Below are 24,482 nucleotides of genomic sequence, written 5' to 3' on the forward strand. Positions count from 1 at the left end.
TCTATACCAAATACGAAACAAGGGATGAAACATGGTAATTGGATTGGTTTATTGACGCAAAATATAACTTTAGAAAAAAACTTTGTAATATGGGTGTGGAACCTTCCATATTAAGTAAAATAAAATGAAAAAGTTCTGCAGGGCGAGATCAAAAGCCCTTGGAATTTTGGCAGGAATACTGTTCGTGGTATTACATATATAAATAAATTAGCGGTACCCGACAGATGATGGTCTGGGTCACCCTGGTCCACATTTTGGTCGCTATCTCGAAAACGCTTTCACATATAAAACTACCACCACTCCCTTTTAAAACCCGCATTAATACCTTTAATTTGATATCCATATCGTACAAACACATTCTAGGGTCACCCCTGGTCCACCTTTATGGCGATATCTCGAAAAGGTGTCCACCTATGGAACTAAGGCCCACTCCCTTTTAAAATACTCATTATCAGCTTTCGTTTGATACCCATATTGTACCAACGCATTCTAGAGTCACCCCTGGCCCACCTTTATAACGTGAGGCAAAGTTGCCTTTTTACCAAATACTAACTCGAAGGGAGAAAATTTATTGTCGAAAACTGTGCTAGTTGTTGTATTATGTAGAAAAGTAAAGTATTTTAAATAAACATCCAATCAGGAAAAGTGTTGTTTAAATAAGCACGTAAGTATTCATTAAAAACTATGATTACGTTCAATTGTATCAACAGTTTCGTGATAGTATGCAGTTGAAAAATCATGTTTTATGTTTAGAAGTGATGTCAATTCATTTATCAATTCATTTTTAAATTCTGTGCCTAAATCTGATTTTATGGCGTTCATTACGCCGTAAGTTAAAATAAATGTTTCGAAAATTTCTGAAGCAATTGTTTTTGCTGATTTGTCTGGTATAGCAACTGTTACCAAATATTTAGACATGTCACAAATCATGGTAACTGCGAACTTGTTACCGTGTTTGGACTCAGGAATAGGTCCTATTGTATCTATGACTAGTACATCAAATGGTTAACAAGGTGTTGGTGTTAAAACAAGTTTTTCTCTTGTTTTTGGTTCAACCTTGTTTAAAACACAATCATTAAAACTTTTGATATATTTCGTAGTTTTGAATCAAGTTTTTTCTTCCCGCAATGTCCACCTGAAATTGGTTCGTTATGGTAAATTTTCATTAGTTTTAGTTTTGTGTATTCGTCTGTTTCTTTCTCCAGTGGATCTGTTAGAATAATTTCTAATGATTTTAAAGTTTTATTTCCGATATCTTTTAAATTTTTAACAGTAAAATGTTTGAAAAAAGTATCGTTTTTAGGCCATTCAATTTGTTTAATTTTGCGTTTGCTGGCTTCTGATTCAAGCCTCGAAAGTAATTTCTCTAAAGTCATTATTTCTATAACAAATTCAAAACTAATTAACTCGAGTTTTTTATGTTTCATATGCGCAAAAATTCTTATCCTTGTTGATTTATTATTTTTACCGTAAGTAATTTCAGATCTTATCCGTGGTACTTTTTTTTTAACAATTAAATGTTAGTTTGTCGTAAACATGTAAAGTAAGTTGTTTTTCATCGTTTTTGTCAGGCATGCTTAACGAACGAAACGATATCGTTAAGCATGCCTGGTTTTTGTTAGTTTTCCTATGAAGACTTTCATCGCCTTGTCTTCTTGTCTCTACTGCTAAAATATGTGTGTTGGATTCCTTAATCTCATCGATTGTAATACGCGATAGTGCGTCAGCACCAACGTTTGATTTACCCTTAATATAATATACAATAGTGAAATTATATTCGGCTAGTTCTAGCCTTATTCTTGAAAGTTTTGAAGATGAGTTTTTCATATTGAAAAGGTATGCTAGAGTTCTATGATCAGACATTACAATAAAATGTGTGCCATAAACATATGGTCAAAATTGCCTTAATGCGAAGTAAATAGCTAGGAGTTTCAATTCTATAATAGGTTTTTTCTGCTCTGTTTTATTAAATGCTTTAGAAGCGAAACAAATTGGTAATACTAGGTTCAAACACACACCAAATTGGCAATTTATACTATTTGGGCAATTTATTACGCAATTTGTCATATAATAAATTGTAATAATAAATTGCCAATTTAAAAAAAATTGCGTAATAAATTGTTTCAAACTGCAAATGCAACATTGTAAAGTGTGTTTATTGAGTATACTTAAACGTCAGTTACGCATGGCTGAACTATTTGGTTGGCTCATCTAATCAGCTGATTTTATGTCTTTCATTTCACTGGAGTACGGATTTCAAAAGAAGATGGCAAAATCAAAATGAAACCAAAACATTGAACACATTTTCTCACAACACACAAAAATTTCAAATTTTTATGTTTTCATTCCATTTCATTCGCCTAATAATGTGCGTGTTCATTTTAACAGTCTGAACAAAGGTATGTTCTTGCTGTAGAGATGAGCCAACCAGCTATCAAATTACTATTGTGTAAGCTAAATCGAGTTGTATGAACAGCACTCAATTCAAATCGAAATTTCCTCAATTTATTTTTCTGTTTGAACATAGTATAACTCACTGCCTTGCTGTTCTTGACTCAAAATAGCGCCACATCCAGTTGTTGAAGCATCGACGGTAATAATGAATTGTTTTGTAAAATATGGATATTGTAGTAATTTTGGTGAAAGTAGTGCTGCGTTCAAGGATAAAAATGCTCTTTCGCACTCAACATTCCAAACTAATTCAACTCTTTTTCTGCTTAATCGATTTAGAGCCACTGGCAGAGACGCAAAATTTGGTATAAACCTTCTGTAATAGTTTGCAAACGCGAGCAATCGTCGTACCGCGTCTTCATCAGTCGGTTAAAATACTTTTTAGGTGCGTTTATTTTGGAGTCGTCTGGCAACAAACCTATGGCTGAACATTTGTGACCTAAAAATGTAACTTATGGTTGTAAAAAGTTGCATTTGTTTGGTTAAGCTTGTGATTGAAAGACCTAGAAGTATTGAACACTTTTGAAAGCAACCTATGACGATAATATCGTCGACGTACACAAATGCGACATTAAGTGGTATACCAGAAAAAGCGATTGTCATCATTCAGTGCTGAAAGAAGTAATGTCATGTGAGTCAGGATGCAAGGGGATTTGATGAAATCCCGAAAAAAGATCTAATGTTTAAAAATACTTTGCCCTACCAGGGTTATCTAAAATATCGTCAGCTCTATCTAGTGGAAATTTATCAGCAATGAGTTTTTTGTTTACTGCGCGAAAATCTACGCACATACGATAAGCTTTTTGACCATTAGAATCTTTCTTTGGGACTACAATCAAACGACTATTGTAATTAGAGTAACTAGGTTCAATCAAATCGTTGTCCAACAATTTATTAATTTGGCGGTTTACTTCTTCGCGTTGAGAGTATGGCAATCCATAGTTTTTAACATATACCGGGTCGTTGTCTGTCAATATTAATTTTTGCTGTTAAAAGTTGTTTAAAGTAATTTTATCCGTGTGAAGAGCGAAAATGTCGGCATAATCTATGTAAAGGTCTATTAACTTATTTTGAGCTTGTTTAGGAATTTGTCTTTTTAGAATTGAAGTTAGTTTCTGCTTACGTTTGTCGTCGGTTTCAGTTTTGTTGATAGAATAAACATTGTAGTTTGAAAGTTTTCTGTTCGGATACTATTTCTTTTCACATATTTTACATCATCCGTGATGTTTGTGACTTTAATTATTGGATTACTGGAATCAAAAGTCTGTAAATTTCACATCTGGGAGGAATGATAGAACTGTCGCTTTCTGTTCCGTGAAGGATTGGTACCGCGACTTTTTCATTACCTACCCGAAAGGAAATAATATTGCTTTCGTAGTTAATAATGCATTTGTTAAGTTTCAGATAATCTTTACCCAGTATGCCATCGGACGGAATGTTAAACTCTTCATTTACAACATGTAAAATATATTTAATAGTTTGAAAAATGGAAGTGACACCGGTAATGTTAATAACGTCGTTTATATTTAAGGAAATATTACTGTCTATACATGATATTTTTACTAAAAAATGTCTGCTGTGTGTGTCTACTAGGAAAGAACAACATTTTTGTGACTCGTTGAAATCTGAATTATTTAAATTTAAATAATAGATGTCTATTGGTGAGGGAAAATCACTTACTCGCTTAGTTCGTCCTCCTCCAGTGTTCGTTCCTGAGGGGCACTCGCGTTTAAAGCGCATTTGCATTTCTACGTTTACCGTTATACGATCTTCAATTGTTACCTCTCTTGTTACTGTTAATTGAATTTGAATTTGAACGTGTATTGCTATTGTTGCTATTTTGGTATCTATCTCCGTTAGCATATCGATATCCCTCGTGTTATAATGGTACATGAACCAGATACGGATAGAGATTTAACATGCAAATGCAACAACAATGTGAACTATATGGATCATGTACCCACCGTTGCCATATATTTTTTTTCCAAGTCGTCAGAGGCCGCCCAAAAAATCGTCAAAAATCATCATATCTATGGCAATAACCAATAACAACCAAAGTTGAGTTAGGGCGAAGTTGGGTTATTACCGGGGGACGTACGATTGTATTCGCCGGAAACCAAAATGAGATCGCCGGATTTCATTCAACAATATTAACTTTATAAGCGCTATTCTGAAAATTGCCTTTGATTGTTATTTTTTGTTAACACATAGAACATATAAAACCGTTTTCAATTCATTTCACTTTATTTTGTAAATAACAAAAGCGTCTTAAAAGATAGACTTTGTATTACATACAAAAGGTACTTGTTTTCAGTCATTTTAACAATAATTTTTTATTTTTTTCTCTGAGCCCGAATCGAATCTCCTATATCATTTTAATTTCTTAGTTATACATTTTCGCGTTCATTTTTTTAGCATATTTATTTGCGGTTCAATATTATGACAGGAAAAGTTATTCAATTTTAAATAATCTCGGGCTAGCAATATTCCTTTTAATGTATCAGCTTCCAGACGGTTTCGGATTTTTGTTTTGTTTAAATTTATTTTAGAAAAAATTCGCTGAAGAGTGTGGCAAGCACATTAGATCTGCAACGATTGCACATAAATTAGAAAATGCGTATGTAGAATTAGCTCTTTTGATAGTAGAAGTAGTTTTCAAAAAAACTTCTGGAGGAACCTTAGAAATATCTTCAAAATAGAGGAAGTATTTGTGGTATAGCGTTTAGTTTTTGGGTAATTTTGACGTAACAAAAAGTCCAATTCACCCCTTTTTCATCACATTTGGTTTGGTAAAATATTATCTATAGCGTACTTTATCAAAAGTTGTATACCACCAACACTTTACAATTTATAAGACGAAATTCGGTTGAGCCCGAAATGCCGCTACCCCAAAAATTGGCGGGTAATGTGGTACGCAAACGTAGGCTAATTTGGTATAATATACCATTTAACCCGAATAATAGCCAGATCAGTTTTACTAAAGAAAATATTAAATAACTTCTTTTAAAATTTATCAATTATATTAATAAAAGATAAATAGCTTCTCAAAAGATAAAATAAAATACCTCCTTGGCTCTTTGATACTAAAAATGAATAAGTTATTGGAAATATCAAAATTGCTTAAAAACTATTAATAATAAAACAAAAATTGGATTCTAAATAAAAATTGAATTCTTTTTGGGAATGCAGACGTTATGAGCCCAAACCGTGTCGCACTGTAAACAAGCACTCCATTCTGATATATTTCTTTCGTCCTTCCATAAATTTTCGCAAAAGGAGCAAATTGCTCCGTCTGGAGGCATTTCAACACAATCCCCTTGGTTCGATTCTGCGTAGACGACGCTTACTTCGGAGTCACTGTTTAATTCTTCACATTCATCTTTTCTAGCTTTCGCTGCTGGTTTTTTGAAGGTTCCTTTTCTTTTTAATTTTGGCCTCACTTTTTCCCAGATCTTCCGAAAGCTTTCTTCCAACTGATTCTTATATGATGATTTTGTTAATACTGTAGCTTTTGACTTTCTCCCTCTTCCAGTAGCAACTGGCTTTCTAATCTTTGGCAATGGTAAAATCTGCCATGGTAAAAGGACTCCTTTACTGGTTGATGCCACAGGTTCTGGAGAAGTCACTCGATTTGTATTAGATGTCGGTGAAGTAAGAGTACGTCCAGTCTCCGAAGTTGCATTATTTTGCTCGGAAACTTCAGAATTTTCGGCAGTTACGTGCTCATACATATCATTTGCATCAATATAGTCTGCATCAGTAAAAATATATACCAGAAAATCTGAAACCGTTAACTGCAACCTGGCCAGTCTGAACCTTATAATACGCTTTGGAAAATAGAGAAACTAAATCGAATTAAGTAAATTTTCGTCCATTTTCTCTCAAAAAACGGTTCAATTCGTTACTGTAATAAGTGTTGAGTGGGCTCATGAATGCTCTGTCTAGCGGTTGCATTTTATGAGTGGAATGCGGAGGCAATCAGCACTCCGTTTTGACGAGCTAAGTTGATCACTTCAATATTTATTACTGTAGGTCCATCTTAAATTAACATTACTGGATCTTCTTTCGCTGGTTCTGTGAATTCGAGAAAATTAAGAAACCATTGTGAATATGTCAAGAAGCTGCACCCAACCTGATAAGTGGCAAGGAGATCGAGAGCCAGGTGGCGCATTTTTCATGAGCTGATCGTTGTGATTTTTTCTAGGAAAAGTGAAGTAAGGGGGCATAAAATTTCCAGAAGCACTTATGCAACTTATTACAATATGCTTTTTACCTTTCTTTCCAATGACTTGAAAATTTGGTTTGCACAACGGAAAGCCCCGTCTCATCTACATTATAAATGTGAGTGGCTGAAAATTTATGCTTCTCACACTCTTGCTCAAGCAAATCAAAAGACATATTAACATTTTCTTTATTGATATCTTTTGGGGTCTATGAAATAACTCCTACGAAATAAGTCCCACTTTTAAAAGCGAAATAAGTCCCACCAAAAATTTCTTAAAAAAATGAAATAACTCCCACGAAATAAGTCCCACTTTTGAAAACGAAATAAGTCCCACCAAAATGAAATGATTTAAAAATTTACTTGAAATGAAATAACTCCCACTCAAAATGAAATAACTCCCCCTTGAATAATATATTTCTTAAATGAAATAAGTCCCACTTTCATAAAAGAAAAATAAGTCCCACTTTTTCACAGTTTAATGCGATTTCAAATAAGAAGTATTTGGCTCTTCGAAAAAAACACACGTCGAATAATATAAATAATCAAAGCAGAGAAATAATAAAGAAAAATCGTATGCAAGCTTGCAGAAGGCTTCTTAATAGAATGGATATTACGAATTTTGATAGAGTTCCAGAATTTATTATTAATTCTTTTTTCGGTCAAGGAACGTATAGAGAACGCCTACTAGTAACAACGTTTGGATTCGTAAATGGATTAAGTACAGAGCAATTGTTCTTATTATTAAGATGGAAACCGTTTCGGAAGGACCATCAGATTAAAATTATCGACCCTTATAAATGGCTTGAAGATCCAGTGCATGGTAGACGGTATTATAGTTTTAACGTGGCATTGGGATTAGTTGTATTTTGTAATGGTGATATTAGAAAACATGGAACACGAATTCCAAATTCCTACTAAAAATATAATAAACAAGTAAGGAAGGCTAAGTTCGGGTGTAACCGAACATTACATACTCAGTTGAGAGCTGTGGAGACAAAGTAAGGGAAAATCACCATATTGTAAAAAGAACCTAGGGTAACCCTGGAATGTGTTTGTATGACATGTGTATCAAGCGGAAGGTATTAAAGAGTATTTTAAGAGGGCCATGGTTCTATAGCTGGACGCCATTTAGGGATATCGCCATAAAGGGGGACCAGGGCTGACTCTAGAATTTGTTTGTACGATATGGGTATCAAATGAAAGGTGATAATGAGTATTTTAAAAGGGCGTAGGCCTTAGTTCTATAGGTGGACGCCTTTTCGAGATATCGCCATAAAGGTGCACCAGGGGGGACTCTAGAATTTGTTTGTACGATATGGGTATCAAATGAAAGGTGTTAATAAGTATTTTAAAAGGGAGTGGGCCTTATTTCTATATGTGGACTTCTTTTCGAGATATCGCCATAAAAGTGGACCAGGGGTGACTCTAGAATGCGTTTGTACAATATGGGTATCAAACGAAAGGTGTTAATAAGTGTTTTAAAAGGGAGTGGGCCTTAGTTCTATAGGTGGACGCCTTTTCGGAATATCGTTATAAAAGTGGACCAGTGGTGACTCTAGAATGCGTTTGTATAATATGGGTATCAAATGAAAGGTGTTAATGAGTATTTTAAAAGGGCGTGGGCCTTAGTTCTATAGGTGGACGCCTTTTCGAGATATCGCCATAAAGGTGGACCAGGGGTGACTCTAGAATTTGTTTGTACGATATGGGTATCAAATGAAAGGTGTTAATGAGTATTTTAAAGGGACGTGGGCCTTAGTTCTATAGGTGGACGCCTTTTCAAAATATCGCCATAAAGGTGGACCAGGGGTGACTCTAGAATTTGTTTGTACGATATGGGTATCAAATGAAAGGTGTTAGTGAGTATTTTAAAAGGGCGTGGGCCTTAGTTGTATATGTGAAGGCGTTTTCGAGATATCGACCAAACTGTGGACCAGGGTGATCCAGAACATCATCTGTCGGGTACCGCTAATTTATTTATATATGTAATACCACGAACAGTATTCCTTCCAAGATTCCAAGGGCTTTTGATTTCGCCCTGCAAAACTTTTTCATTTTCTTCTACTTAATATGGTAGGTGTCACACCCATTATACCAAGTTTTTTTCTAAAGTTATATTTTGCGTCAATAGACCAATACAATTACCATGTTTCATCCCTTTTTTCGTATTTGGTATATAATTATGGCATTTTTTTCATTTTTCGTAATTTTCGATATCGAAAAAGTGGGCGTGGTAATAGTCAGATTTCGGCCATTTTTTACACCAATACAAAGTGAGTTCAGATAAGTACGTCAACTGAGTTTAGTAAAGATATATCGATTTTTGCTCAAGTTATCGTGTTAACGGCCGAGCGGAAGGACAGACGGTCGACTGTGTATAAAAAATGGGCGTGGCTTCAACCGATTTCGCCCTTTTTCACAGAAAACAGTTATCGTCCTAGAATCTACGCCTCTACCAAATTTCACAAGGATTGGTAAATTTTTGTTCGACTTATGGCATTAAAAGTACCCTAGACAAATTAAATGAAAAAGGGCGGAGCCACGCCCATTTTGAAATTTTCTTTTATTTTTGTATTTTGTTGCACCATATCATTACTGGAGTTGAATGTTGACATAATTTACTTATATACTGTAAAGATATTAACTTTTCTTTTAAAATTTGAATTAAAAAAAAAATAAAATTTTAAAAAGTGGGCGTGGTCTTTCTCCGATTTTGCAAATTTTTATTAAGCAGGCATATAGTAATAAGTGTAACGTTCCTGCCAAATTTCATCATGATATCTTCAACGACTGCCAAATTACAGCTTGCAAAACTTCTAAATTACCTTCTTTTAAAAGTGGGCGGTGCCACGCCCATTGTCCAAAATTTTACTAATTTTCTATTCTGCGTCATAAGTTCAACTCACCTACCAAGTTTCATCGCTTTATCCGTATATGGTAAGGAATTATCGCACTTTTTCGATTTTTCGAAATTTTCGATATCGAAAAAGTGGGCGTGGTTATTGTTCGATATCGTTCATTTTAAACAGCGATCTGAGATGAGTGCCCAGGAACCTACACACCAAATTTCATCAAGATACCTCAAAATTTACTCAAGTTATCGTGTTAATGGGCAGACGGACGGACGGACGGACGGACATGGCTCAATCGAATTTTTTTTCGATACTGATGATTTTGATATATGGAAGTCTTTATCTATCTCGATTCCTTTATACCTGTACAACCAACCGTTATCCAATCAAAGTTAGTATACTCTGTGAGCTCTGCTCAACTGAGTATAAACACATACATACGTAATTCATCAACAATTTTTTTACACTCAGTTGAGCAGAGCTCACAGAGTATATATCGGAGAAAAAAAAAAATTTTTTAAAGTAAAATTTTAACAAAAAATTTAATATCTTTACAGTATATAAGTAAATTATGTCAAAATTCAACCACAGTAATGATGTGGTGCAACAAAATACAAAAATAAAAGAAATATTCAAAATGGGCGTGGCTCCGCCCTTTTTCATTTAATTTGTCTAGGATACTTTTAACGCCATAAGTCGAACAAAAATTAACCAATCCTTTTGAAATTTGGTAGGGGCATAGATTTTATGACGTTAACTGTTTTCTGTGAAAATGGAAATGAATCGGTTGATGCCACGCCCAGTTTTTAAACACAGTCGTCCGTCTGTCCTTCCGCATGGCCGTTAACACGATAACTTGAGCACAAATCGACATATCTTTAATGAACTTAGTTCACGTGCTTAATTGAACTCACTTTATCTTGGTATAAAAAATGAACGAAATCCGACTATGACCACGCCACCTTTTCGGTATCGAAAGTTACGAAAAATGAAAAATATACCATAATTCTATACCAAATACGAAAAAAGGGATGAAACATGGTAAGGTAATTGGATTGTTTTATTGACGCGAAATATAACTTTAGAAAAAACTTTATAAAATGGTTGTGACAGCTACCATATTAAGTAGAAGAAAATGAAAAATTCTGCAGGGCGAAATAAAAAACCCTTAAAATCTTGGCAGGTATTACATATATAAATAAATTAGCGGTATCCAACAGATAATGTTCTGGGTCACCCTGGTCCACATTTTGGTCGATATCTGGAAAACGCCTTCACATATGCAACTACCACCACTCCCTTTTAAAACTCTCATTAATACCTTTAATTTGATACCCATATCGTACAAACTCATTCTAGAGTCACCCCTGGTCCACCTTTATGGCGATATCTCGAAAAGGCGTCCACCTATAGAACTAAGCCCCACGCCCTTTTAAAATACTCATTAACACCTTTCTTTTGATACCCATATTGTATAAACAAATTCTAGGGTCACCCCTGGTCCACCTTTATGGCGATATCTCGAAAATGCGACCACCTATACAACAACCACCACTCCCTTTTAAAACCCTCACTAATACCTTTAATTTGATACCCATATCGTACAAACACATTCTAGAGTCACCCCTGGTCCACCTTTGTGGCAATATTTCGAAACGGCGTCCTCCTATAGAACTAAGGCCCACTCCCTTTTAAAATACTCATTAACACCTTTCGTTTGATACCCATATTGTACAAACAAATTCTAGGGTCACCCCTGGTCCACCTTTATGGCGATATCTCGAAACGGCGTCCACCTATGGAACTAAGGATTACTCCCTTTTAAAATACTCATTAACACCTTTCTTTTGATACCCATATTGTATAAACAAATTCTAGGGTCACCCCTGGTCCACCTTTATGGCGATATCTCGAAAATGCGACCACCTATACAACAACCACCACTCCCTTTTAAAACCCTCATTAATACCTTTAATTTGATACCCATATCGTACAAACACATTCTAGAGTCACCCCTGGTCCACCTTTGTGGCAATATTTCGAAACGGCGTCCTCCTATAGAACTAAGGCCCACTCCCTTTTAAAATACTCATTAACACCTTTCGTTTGATACCCATATTGTACAAACAAATTCTAGGGTCACCCCTGGTCCACCTTTATGGCGATATCTCGAAACGGCGTCCACCTATGGAACTAAGGATTACTCCCTTTTAAAATACTCATTAACACCTTTCTTTTGATACCCATATTGTACAAACAAATTCTAGGGTCACCTCTGTTCCACCTTTATGGCAATATCTCGAAACGGCGTCCACCTATGGAACTAAGGATTACTCCCTTTTAAAATACTCATTAACACCTTTCATTTGATACCCATATCGTACAAACGCATTCTAGAGTCACCCCTGGTCCACCTTTATGGCGATATCTCTACTTGTACATATATCCCATATATATAAGATTAAATTGTTTGCTTTTACGATGTTATTTTAATATGTACATACATAGATATAAGGAAAATGCCTAATAAATGAAATGAAATGAAATGAAATGAAGGCGACCACCTATACAACAACCACCACTCCTTTTTAAAACCCTCATTAATACCTTTAACTTGATACCCATATCGTACAAACACATTCTAGAGTCACCCCTGGTCCACTTTTATAGCGATATTTCGAAACGGCATCCACCTATGGAACTAAGGCCCACTCCCTTTTAAAATACTCATTAACACCATTCGTTTGATGCCCATATTGTACAAACAAATTCTAGGATCACCCCTGGTCCACCTTTATGGCGATATCTCGAAACGGCGTCCACCTAAGGAACTAATGATTACTCCCTTTTAAAATACTCATTAACACCTTTCATTTGATACCCATATCGTACAAACGCATTCTAGAGTCACCCCTGGTCCACCTTTATGGCGATATCTCGAAAAGGCGACCATCTATACAACAACCACCACTCCCTTTTAAAACCCTCATTAATACCTTTAATTTGATACCCATATCGTACAAACACATTCTAGAGTCACCCCTGGTCCACTTTTATGGCGATATTTCGAAACGGCATCCACCTATAGAACTAAGGCCCACTCCCTTTTAAAATACTCATTAACACCATTCGTTTGATGCCCATATTGTACAAACAAATTCTAGGGTCACCCCTGGTCCACCTTTATGGCGATATCTCGAAACGGTGTCCACCTATGGAACTAAGGATTACTCCCTTTTAAAAAACTCATTAACACCTTTCATTTGATACCCATATCGTACAAACGCATTCTAGAGTCACCCCTGGTCCACCTTTATGGCGATATCTCGAAAAGGCGACCATCTATACAACAACCACCACTCCCTTTTAAAACCCTCATTAATACCTTTAATTTGATATCCATATCGTACAAACACATTCTAGAGTCACCCTTGGTCCACCTTTGTGGCGATATTTCGAAACGGCGTCCACCTATAGAACTAAGGCCCACTCCCTTTTAAAATACTCATTAACACCTTTCGTTTGATGCCCATATTGTACAAACAAATTCTAGGGTCACCCTCGTCCATCTTTATGGCGATATCTCGAAACGGCGTCCACCTATGGAACTAAGGATTACTCCCTTTTAAAATACTCATTAACACCTTTCATTTGATACCCATATCGTACAAACGCATTCTAGAGTCAACCCTGATCCACCTTTATGGCTATATCCCTAAATGGCGTCCACCTATAGAACTATGGCCCACTCCCTCATAAAATACTCTTTAATGCCTTTCATTTGATACGCATGTCATACAAACACATTCCAGGGTTTCCCTCGGTTCATTTTCCTACATGGTTATTTTCCCTTATGTTGTCACCATAGCTCTCAACTGAGTATGTAATGTTCGGTTACACCCGAACTTAATCTTCCTTACTTGTTTTAATATTGTTTTTCCAGTAGTTAAGTTCGGTACCAATTTGTACACATTTCTTTAAATTTTTTTTATTATAGTAAGTATAAAGTAGTTTATAACAAAACAAGTAAGGAAGGCTAAGTTCGGGTGTAACCGAACATAACATACTCAGTTGAGAACTATGGAGACAAAATAAGGAAAATCAATCTGGGGTAACCCTGGAATGTGGTTGTATAACATGTGTATCAAATGAAAGGTATTAAAGAGTATTTTAAGAGAGAGTAGGCCATAGTTCTATGGATGAACGCCATTTAGGGATATCGCCATAAAGGTAGACCAGGGCTGACTCTAGAATTTGTTTGTACGATATGGGTATCAAATGAAAGGTGTTACTGAGCATTTTAAGAGGGAGTGGGCCTTAGGTCTATCGGTGGACGCCTTTTCGAGATGTCCCCATTAAGGTGGACCAGGGGTGATTCTATAATGCGTTTGTACGATATGGGTATCAAATCAAAGCTGTTAATGAGTATTTTGAAAAGGAGTGATCCTTAGTTCCATAGGTGGACGCCGTTTCGAGATATCGCCATAAAGGTGGACCAGGGGTGTCTCTAGAATGTGTTTGTACGATATGGGAATCAAATGAAAGGTGTTACTGAGCATTTTAAGAGGGAGTGGGCATTAGGTCTATAGGTGGACGCCTTTTCGAGATATCGCCATTAGGGTGGGCCAGCGGTGACTCTAGAATGTTTGTACGGTATGGGTATCAAACGAAAGGTGTTACTGAGCATTTTAAGAGGGAGTGGGCATGAGGTCTATAGGTGGACGCCTTTTCGAGATATCGTCATTAGGGTGGGCCAGGGGTGACTCTAGAATGTGTTTGTACGATATGTGCATCAAACGAAAGGTGTTACTGAGCATTTTAAGAGGGAGTGGGCATTAGGTCTATAGGTGGACGCCCTTTCGAGATATCGCCATTAGGGTGGGCCAGGGGTGACTCTGAATGTTTGTACGATATGGGTATCAAACGAAAGGTGTTACTGAGCATTTTAAGAGGGAGTGGCCATTAGGTCTATAGGTGGACGCCTTTTCGAGATATCGCCATTAGGGTGGGCCAGGGGTGACTCTAGAATGTGTTTGTACGATATGGGTATCAAATGAAAGGTGGTAAGGAGTATTTTAAAAGGGAGTAATCCTTAGTTCTATAGGTGGACGCCTTTTCGAGATATCGCCATAAAGGTGGACCAAGGGTGACTCTAGAATGTTTGTACGATATGGGTATCAAACGAAAGGTGTTACTGAGCATTTTAAGAGGGAGTGGGCATTAGGTCTATAGGTGGACGCCTTTTCGAGATATCGCCATTAGGGTGGGCCAGGGTGACTCTAGAATGTGTTTGTACGATATGGGTATCAAATGAAAGGTGGTAAAGAGTATTTTAAAAGGGAGTAATCCCTAGTTCTATAGGTGGACGCCTTTTGAAATATCGCCATTAGGGTGGGCCAGGTGTGACTCTAGAATGTTTGTACGATATGGGTATCAAACGAAAGCTGTTACTGAGCATTTTAAGGGGGAGTGGGCATTAGGTCTATAGGTGGACGCCTTTTCGAGATATCGCCATTAGGGTGGGCCAGGGGTGACTCTAGAATGTTTGTACGATATGGGTATCAAACGAAAGGTGTTACTGAGCATTTTAAGAGGGAGTGGACACTAGGTCTATAGGTGGACGCCTTTTCGAGATATCGCCATTAGGGTGGGCCAGGGGTGACTCTAGAATGTTTGTACGATATGGGTATCAAACGAAAGGTGTTACTGAGCATTTTAAGAGGGAGGGGGCATTAGGTCTATAGGTGGACGCCTTTTCGAGATATCGCCATTAGGATGGGACAGGGGTGACTCTGGTATGTTTTTGTACGATATGGATATCAAATTAAAGGTATTAATGAGGGTTTTAAAAGCGAGTGGCCCTTAGATGTATATGTGAAGGCGTTCTCGCGATATCGACCAAAATGTGGACCAGGTGATCCAGAAAATCATCTGTCGGGTACTGCTAATTTATTTATATATGCAATACCACTAACAGTATTCCTGCCAAGATTCCAAGGGCTGTTGATTTCGCCTTGTAGAACTTTTTCATTTTCTTCTACTTAATATGGTAGGTGTCACACCCATTTTACAATGTTTTTTCCAAAGTTATATTTTGCGTCAATAAACTAATCCAGTTACCATGTTTCATCACTTTTTTCGTATTTGGTATAGAATTATGGCATTTTTTTCATTTTTCGTAATTTTCGATATCGATAAAGTGGGCGTGGTTATGGTCAGATTTCGCCCATTTTTTATACCAAGAAAAAGTGAGCTCAGGTAAGTACGTGGGCTAAGTTTAGTAAAGATATATCGGATTTTGCTCAAGTTATTGTGTTAATGGCCGAGCGGAAGGACAGACGGTGGACTGTGTATAAAAACTGGGCGTGGCTTCCACCGATTTCGCCCATTTTCACAGAGAACAGTTACCGTCATAGAATCTATGCTCCTACCAAATTTGAGAAGGATTGGTAAATTTTTGTTCGACTTATGGCAATAAAAGTATTCTAGACAAACTAAATGAAAATGGGCAGAGCCACGCCCATTTTGAAATTTTCTTTTATTTTTGTATTTTGTTGCATCATATCATTACTGGAGTTGAATTTTGACTTAATTTACTTATATACAGTAAAGATATTAAATTTTTTGTTAAAATTTGAATTTTAAAAAAATTTTTTTTAAAAAGTGGGCGTGTTCTTCATCCAATTTTGCTAATTTTTATTTAGCACATATAGAGTAATAGTAGTAACGTTCCTGCCAAATTTCATCATGATATCTTCAACGGCTGCCAAATTACAGCTTGCAAAACTTTTAAATTACCTTCTTGTAAAAGTGGGCGGTGCCACGCCCATTGTCCAAAATCTTACTAATTTTCTATTCTGCGTCATAACGTCAACCCATCTACCAAGTTTCGTCGCTTTATCTGTCTTTTGTAATGAGTTATCGCACTTTTTCGGTTTTTCGAAATTTTCGATATCGAAAAAGTGGGCGTGGTTATAGTCCGATATCGTTCATTTTAAATAGCGATCTGAGATGAGTGCTCAGGAACCTACATACCAAATTTCATCAAGATACCTCAAAATTTACTCAAGTTATCGTGTTAACGGACGGACGGACGGACGGACGGACGGACATGGCTCAATCAAATTTTTTTTCGATCCTGATTATTTTGATATATGGAAGTCTATAACTATCTCGATTCCTTTATATATGTACAACCAACCGTTATCCAATCAAACTTAATATACTCTGTGAGCTCTGCTCAACTGAGTATAAAAAGGAGAGCCATGAGAGATAAGGACAAAAAATTATGGTTGTCCCTTTTACGAAATGTCCAATATATAACTTTTGCATAAGAAAAAAATGAGAAATAAAGCCATAATGGCCTTATATTTCACGGCTCTATCGCACCCCTCCATAAAAAATCATTTATTTATCAGATAAATATTTGAAGGGATCATGAACTTCTGCACGACAGTATGGACATACTAGTTTACTGGTTTGATCAATTTTGTGAGTTTGCATTGTAAGACAGCATTCACTGCAAATTTTCAAGTGCTTGCAAGGAAAAAATAAGATATTTGGCTGCTTTATGAAACAAACCACACACATATTATTATTAATTGTATTCTGGTTGGTTTCAATATGGTTTAACGACTCGTCTTCAATGTCCTCTTCCAATTATGATAATTCTTCAAAAAGATCTTCATCAGGCTCCATTTGTACAATTAAATTATTTTTTGATAACACCAGTTGGTCAAGGAATTTTGAAGGAGTTATAGTACCTTGTAAGAGATCATTCTTGAATTTCGAATTCATATCTGCTTTCAAAACACAGGGCTTCTTAATACGCTTTTTTCCCACACTACCATTGGTATTCAGCAATAGCTCAAATTTTCTTACTTTTTCAAATTCTTGCATCTGTAAAAATGCTACAAATTTGAAAAAAGTAGCCTTCTTTGGAATGCTTTTTCCTATGACGCCATTGTAAGCTTCTATTGCAGACGTAGTGCGGATTTCAGAATCGAAAACTGAAAAGTTATGTGGACCGATCTGTAATAATGAAATCATAACATCTTTTTGTAAATATTCTGTAAAAGGGAATATTGTACCTTTTGCATCCATTGATTCTCAAAATATTTTATAAATGATTTGAAACTATCTAAAGCGTTCAATTTTCCTAAATCTTCGGTTAGTAGTTGGAAGCTATCCAGGTAATAATGGAAGGGATAGAAATTTGTAATAAATTCTAGACGCTTCTTTATTTTGCCGAATATATTGATCGAGCCTTTTGTCCTTCATGGTTATTAATCGACACAATGCCTGGCAATAATGGAACCAGCAACCAAACATTTTTGAGTCAGGGAAACTTTTTTCAATTGCGCTTCTCAATCCTGTTTCATACTCTGTTATAAAAGTTGCTTGTGACAAATCAATAATGCTCCTTTGTATATAACTAAATAAATGCTGATATGCTTTTAGAGACTTTTTGGTCATCAGTACGAAAAGAAAGGGGAATACCTAAAATAGAAAAAATAATAAATGTATACATATGTATACATAATATAAATCATATATAGTTATGAATGAAATTATTTACCGAACCAAAGTATTCACAGTGTAATACTAATAGTTGTTTAAAGCTTCCTAGAGGAAGTACAGAAAAAGTACCATCAATTAAAATGTTTCTTTTCGAATTAACAGGAATGCATTCTTTCATCAGTTCAACAGTTCTTTCGGAACAAAAAACGCAATATGCAAAGTCTTCTTCTTGGTAGCATATGTTGAAAAACTGCCATTGTTTATTTCCATTTAATTTGGAATAACCGAATTTATCATAAACTGCTGCGTCTTGGAAAACTTCCTGCACTTCTGCCGGTGTTTTGGGAGAATTTTTAAAATTTTTATTCGCAATATACTGCAAACTCCGCTGTATTTTATTAAAGACAATATTTTTGCTTTCGTTTTGATTTCTGCAAAGACTTTATTAAGTACTTAATAAATAATAATTATCATGTGGGTGGTACTTACTCCATGCTAGTATTCACAAAAATATTCCGAATACTTCCAGCGCAATTGTTTTCAGTTGGCTTTTCATTAAGACGTGCGCATTTTGTTTTTACATTATTTAAAAAGTTTAGTTCTTTGTACAGAGCCTCTTGATTATCGTTATTGTGCGCTTTATAATTTTTTGCTTTAATGCACTCGCTGCCAAATAACATTATTCGTGATGGTCTTGTAAACTAGCACACTTAACAACAAATTTGAAACAATACCATTCATTTCGTAAAGAGCAAGAAATAACGGAACTTTTCGAAAGCATATTCTACAATACAATAATTTTTTTTTAAAAAGCAACAAAAAGAACATTATGAAATTCAATGAGAAACAACGTGAAGAGCAACAAATAACGGCATTTAGGGGTATGAAATAACTCCCACTTTACAAAACGAATTTATTCCCATTCAAAACGAAATAAGTCCCACTTATAAAAACGCGTAACGAAATAAGTCCTACTTTTAAAAACGAAATAACTCCCACTTTCAAAATAGCAATTTTTGGTGGGACTTATTTCGTTTTTAAAAGTGGGACTTATTTCGTGGGAGTTATTTCATAGACCCTTTCTTTTGATCTGACAAACGAAGTTCCAGTAGGAGAACGGATACCTAACTTGTCCTTGTGGCGTTTGCAGAAAGCATTAAGCCAGTCTTTACCGGCGCAACTATGTAGAATAGAAAACGGATTTGGAATGTTCGCTTAAATCGTCATTTTTCATTACAAAATCGTCCAAGCGTCATTGTAGTTGAAAATCGTTAAAATGACGACGGCGTCGTCAATCTGTCAACGCTGCATGTACCATTGGAACACGAGTATCGTTGACTATTGTTACCGTTACGGTTGCTGTTGTATGAAAATGAATCATTATTTCTATAGCCAGTATTGCTGCGATTTGGATAAAATCCAAGATAACTACCACGAGAATTTCTGAAAGCCTTGTTACCACGCGATCGAAAAGCTAAAACCTGACGCTCTTTTACTTCGTTATTTTGTTCTACAATTAGTTTGGCTACTACGTCTTCCAAATCAGTAAATGCCGTTGAGGCTAAAATAGTTTTCACTAAATCGAATCTTGATTTTAAGCGACATACGTTAACCGTTTGTTCAACTGCCATTTCATGAACTTTCGCTTGAGTGATCCCTGCAATAATAAGAGACCGCTCTAGTGAGTCAGCTACATCTTCAACTTTTTTGGCGAAATCTGTATAATTGTCGTTGTTAACGGGCAACGCTGCTATTTTCCCTGCTACAACTTTCGAGTTGCCTGGTTTGATCCTATTACGTAGAGCTATTCTACTTTCGTTAACTGAAGTTACTTGCGTTGGTATTGCTTCGCGGGCTTTTCCCTTTAACTTTAGGGGGACTCATGTAACCGTATAAATGCCTTATAAAGTGTGTAAACGTATAAATTTATCTAGTTTACGCACGAGCTGTCAAATTTTGTATGAAAAATCATTTACACAATTTGTATAAATTTACGCGCACATTTCATTGTGTAAACGCGGTAAACTCAAAGGAATGCAACCTTGCAGACATTACAGACGGCATTTTCATCAAAAATGTCCAACATCAGCAAGTAAAGGCGTTTTAGTTTTGATTTTTCACTTAATCTTGGTATTTTTTAATTTGTATAACAATCAAAAAAATTTTTTTGGAAATAATACAGCTGAAAAACAATCAAGTTTATCAAGAGTATTACTAGGTGCGTTCATATAACCGCGTGTGTAAATGGATATAATTTTACACCTTATAAGTTTATATGCTATCATGAGTCCCCCTTTTGATTTTAAAAATGCTATTAATGTACTGGTCAAGTTCGATTCTGCTAAATCTTCAATCAAACTAATTTTATCAAGAAACGACTCGAGAGCTAACGGATCTCCACTACAATTTTCCCTAATTATTGATGCACAAAAACTTATGAAAAATTTCTTTTCTTCTATTGTTGCCATTTTAGTAAAAATTTTATTAAAATCTGAAATATTTGATGAACTAGTAGTTTCTGTGAGTGAATTTTTGATATTAGGTAACGAAGAGCTTTTTGAAATTTGGAAACTTTTGGTTTTTAGCGTATGAGTATTTTTTTTTCCGATTCTATTTGCACCAGATGACTATACTCAATGAGGCTCAACGGGTCTAATGGAATTTCTATTTCACAATTTAACTTATCAAAACACTTCACTAGTAATTCCCTACGGTGCTCAAATTTAACTTGAATATCTTCAAGGTTGTTAGTTTCACTTTCCTTTGCAATTATTATAATATTATTTTAACTGAATATGAGAGACTTTTTATACTCGTTAAATTTTACTACGTTAGTTGATAATTTACGATTTTGCAAAACGCATTTTGTAATTTTAATAAATGCCTCTTCGTTTTCTTCAAATTTTTGCACGCAGTCTGTCATAACACAACACAAGCAACTGGCTTATCTAGTTCACCATATAAGATTGAAAATTTAAATTTTGTCGGAAAGTAGACGTATTGAAAAATTGCCTTTGAAGTAAAATGAAAATTGGAACTGAAATGTGAAATGTAAATAAAACTATAATTTGCGAAATGAATTGAAAATTTGAAAAATTGAAGCTTGAAAATATGAAGATTTGTAAAATGAATTGAAAAATTTTTGATTAGTAATTTGAATGTATGTGAAATTTAAAGAAATTGAAAATTTGTACAATGAAATGAAACTTGAAAAAGTGGAAATCTGAAGATATTGAAATTTGAATATGGTTTGAAAATTTTAAAATTGTTCAAAACTGAGGTATTATTAGTGGTTCAATTTATTCGTGCACTTAGACGGACGCACCGTTTTAATCAAAACCCAAGTGTTTTATATAAACGGACGCACCGTTCTAATCAAAAAAAAAACTCCAAATGTATTTATATAAACGGACGCAGCACCGTTGTAATCAAAAAAATCCAAATGTGTTTTATATGAAATGCGGTGCATTTAATACAACTTTTAATGTTTTGTGTACATACATGTAGGTTTTCATCAAAAAAACGCACTTTTGGTGTAGTATATAATTCATTTTAATTCAAATTTTAAATTATAGTAATTATACACTTGAAAATTTTAGAAAATCTGTGATACTTAGTTTATGTTAGTTTTAATATTTGTTCATATTTGATTCCTTTAGTTTTTGCACATCTAGTTTTAAGGAAATATATACGATAACTGATTTCATATTTGTTAATAATTTGTTCCTTCAGTTTTTACACATCTAGTTTTAACTGATTTTATATTTGTTCTTTAATTTCTACACATCTAGTTTTAAGGAAATATAACCGATTTTACATTTGTTAATAATTTGTGACCGGTCGGGTTGAGTCGATAACGCGAACTGAACTCATGTAGCTGGACTGAAAATGGATGTTTGTCTTTATTCGCAAACAGCTTTATTTGAATTAATGAATTAATAAATATAGAATAAACATAACGTTCTATAATTGCTGACCAAGACGGCAATAGAATGAGAAACATAATTTTTGCGAGTCCGACGACAATAAATTCAATCAGTTTTAATGGAAGACAAACACCTATGGAATTCACACAAAAGCAACGCAATACGCGCTAAGGTGGCTCGTCATATAAAAAACCCGCAAAATGTACGTAATAACGATATGCATTATAATCAACGCCGCAACAATCGCCATTAAAACCGACACCACCAACATACCATCATCAGCAACAACATTTGCAAAAATCACAGACGACATTACATTCTCATCCATCCGTGATGCCTCAGTAAGCGCAAATGAAAATTCACCAAATATATCAAATTTATCACAACGCTTACAGCAAGCGCAAAATCGTAATGATCCCAGTCACGTTGGAAGCGTACAAATGCATGATTTGGCTACACAAAGCCAAATTGTAAATCAACAGCAACAATTGCCTAGTAATAATCTGCTGGTAAATACTCAACGACAATGCAACAACGGGGTCAACAAACACTTCCACAACAAATCACCCGGCAAGAAGGCAACACAGTGTCGGCCACCAAGCGTTTTCACACCAAAGCTTTCGGAAAACTAGTCAGCCCTCCGTACAAAGCGGCAATGTCGGAGGAGGATATGAACTCCAGCCGCCTTTACATTTGAAACAGAACGTCTTCAACGAAATTCCTCATCGACACGGGCGCCGAAGTTTCGGTGGTACCCAAACGTCACGATGAGAGTACGCAACCAAGCGCAATGAAACTGGTTGCTGCAAACAACACTACAATTAATACATTCGAGACAGAACGTCTTCAAGGAAATTCCTCATCGACACGGGCGCTGAAGTTTCGGTGGTACCCAAACGTCACGATGAGAGTACGCAACCAAACGTAATGAAACTGGTTGCTGCAAACAATACTACAATTAATACATTCGGCAAACGACAGATAACATTAGCTCGGCCTACGACGGCCATTTAAGTGATGTTTCCTAATCGCCGACGTTGCGCATCCTATAATAGGTGCGGATTTCCTAAGACACTACGACGTGTTGGTGGATTTTCATAAACAAAGCAAGGAATCGATAACGCATACGCATACGCAAACGCAATTGCAAACACAAACCAAGGAATTATTTTCAAACAACCAAAATAATTTTTACGAGAACTACGACGGCATTTCGAGACCGTTCGACCAAAACAATACAAACGTCACAGCATGGTTAACCTGCGGAATTTGTTCCCAAGGATCGGCGAATTTTCTTGAAAGGTGGTGGTGTAGCGACTACCCAAATCGACCCTGTCGAATTTCAACGCATCATTATAACTGGGGAGTTTTCATTTTGAAGACACTACTTTGTTCTTCTTAGTTTAAGTTTTTAGTTTTAAGTTTTATTTAAATTAATGAATTAATAAATATTGAATAAACATAAAGTTCTATATGTATGTGTTAAAAAAACCCGTAGAAAAAAACTATCAATACAAATTTTAAAGAGCAATCGGAATTAGAGAATTGTTGGTGTACCGAACGTCAACATAGAAACTGCTAAAGAATGTATGGCGAAAATTTTCAGTGACGCATTAAATGTGGAGTTAATGAACGATGATATCGAAAACATTAGCATTAAGCATGTCAGTGCACGGCGATCCCAATCATCAAATGTCAATGACAGTAAGATTGTCTGCGTAAAATTTAAATCGTTCGAAAGCAAAAAGAAAATCATGATGGCCAAACGAACCGCAAGGAAAAAGTTAAATACGTCGCTTTTTTCTGATGACCGAAATAAAAATATATACATAAACAATAGCTTTACAAGTTATCTTAGAGCTCTTTTTTCAGCTGCAAACAAAGTAAAAAAAGAAAAAAGATTTAAATACTTATGGTTAAAAAATTCGAGACTGCTAATGAAAAAAAATGAAAGCGATACTGCTGTTATTATAAGAACTTTTGACGATCTTGCTGATTTCAATTTAAATTGAACCTTTTATTATACATTTTTGTTTTCGTTTCTTTTACCTTTAACTTATTATGAACTCAAGATCCGTTTTTATTGATAACAGCCCTATCACAAATATCATCAATGCCTCTAATTTATTAACCTCTGAAGATAATATCTTTACTGTTGTTCACCAAAATGTAAGAAGTCTAAGACGGAATTTTGACTCTTTGGTTTGCAACCTTGAATCCCTTGTTAAACTTCCCGATATAATATTTGTTTCAGAAATTTGGATTTTTTCCTACGAAATTGACGTATATAATATACCTGGTTATAATTTTTCTGCTAATGCAAATGACTCGTATTCTGCCGGAGGTGTTGGTGTTTTTGTGCGAGATATCTATAAGTATGAAGTGACATGCGTTAGCTTATCAAGCGCTGGTGTCATAAAAATTTCATTGCTAATATCCAATGTTCAATACACTTTTATTTGCCTGTATAGGTTCCATTCAATTTCTTTTAAACTCTTTCATGAGGAG

The sequence above is a fragment of the Eurosta solidaginis genome, chromosome 2 (genome assembly GCF_040869045.1).
Source record: "Eurosta solidaginis isolate ZX-2024a chromosome 2, ASM4086904v1, whole genome shotgun sequence".
In the NCBI taxonomy this organism is placed as follows: domain Eukaryota; kingdom Metazoa; phylum Arthropoda; class Insecta; order Diptera; family Tephritidae; genus Eurosta; species Eurosta solidaginis.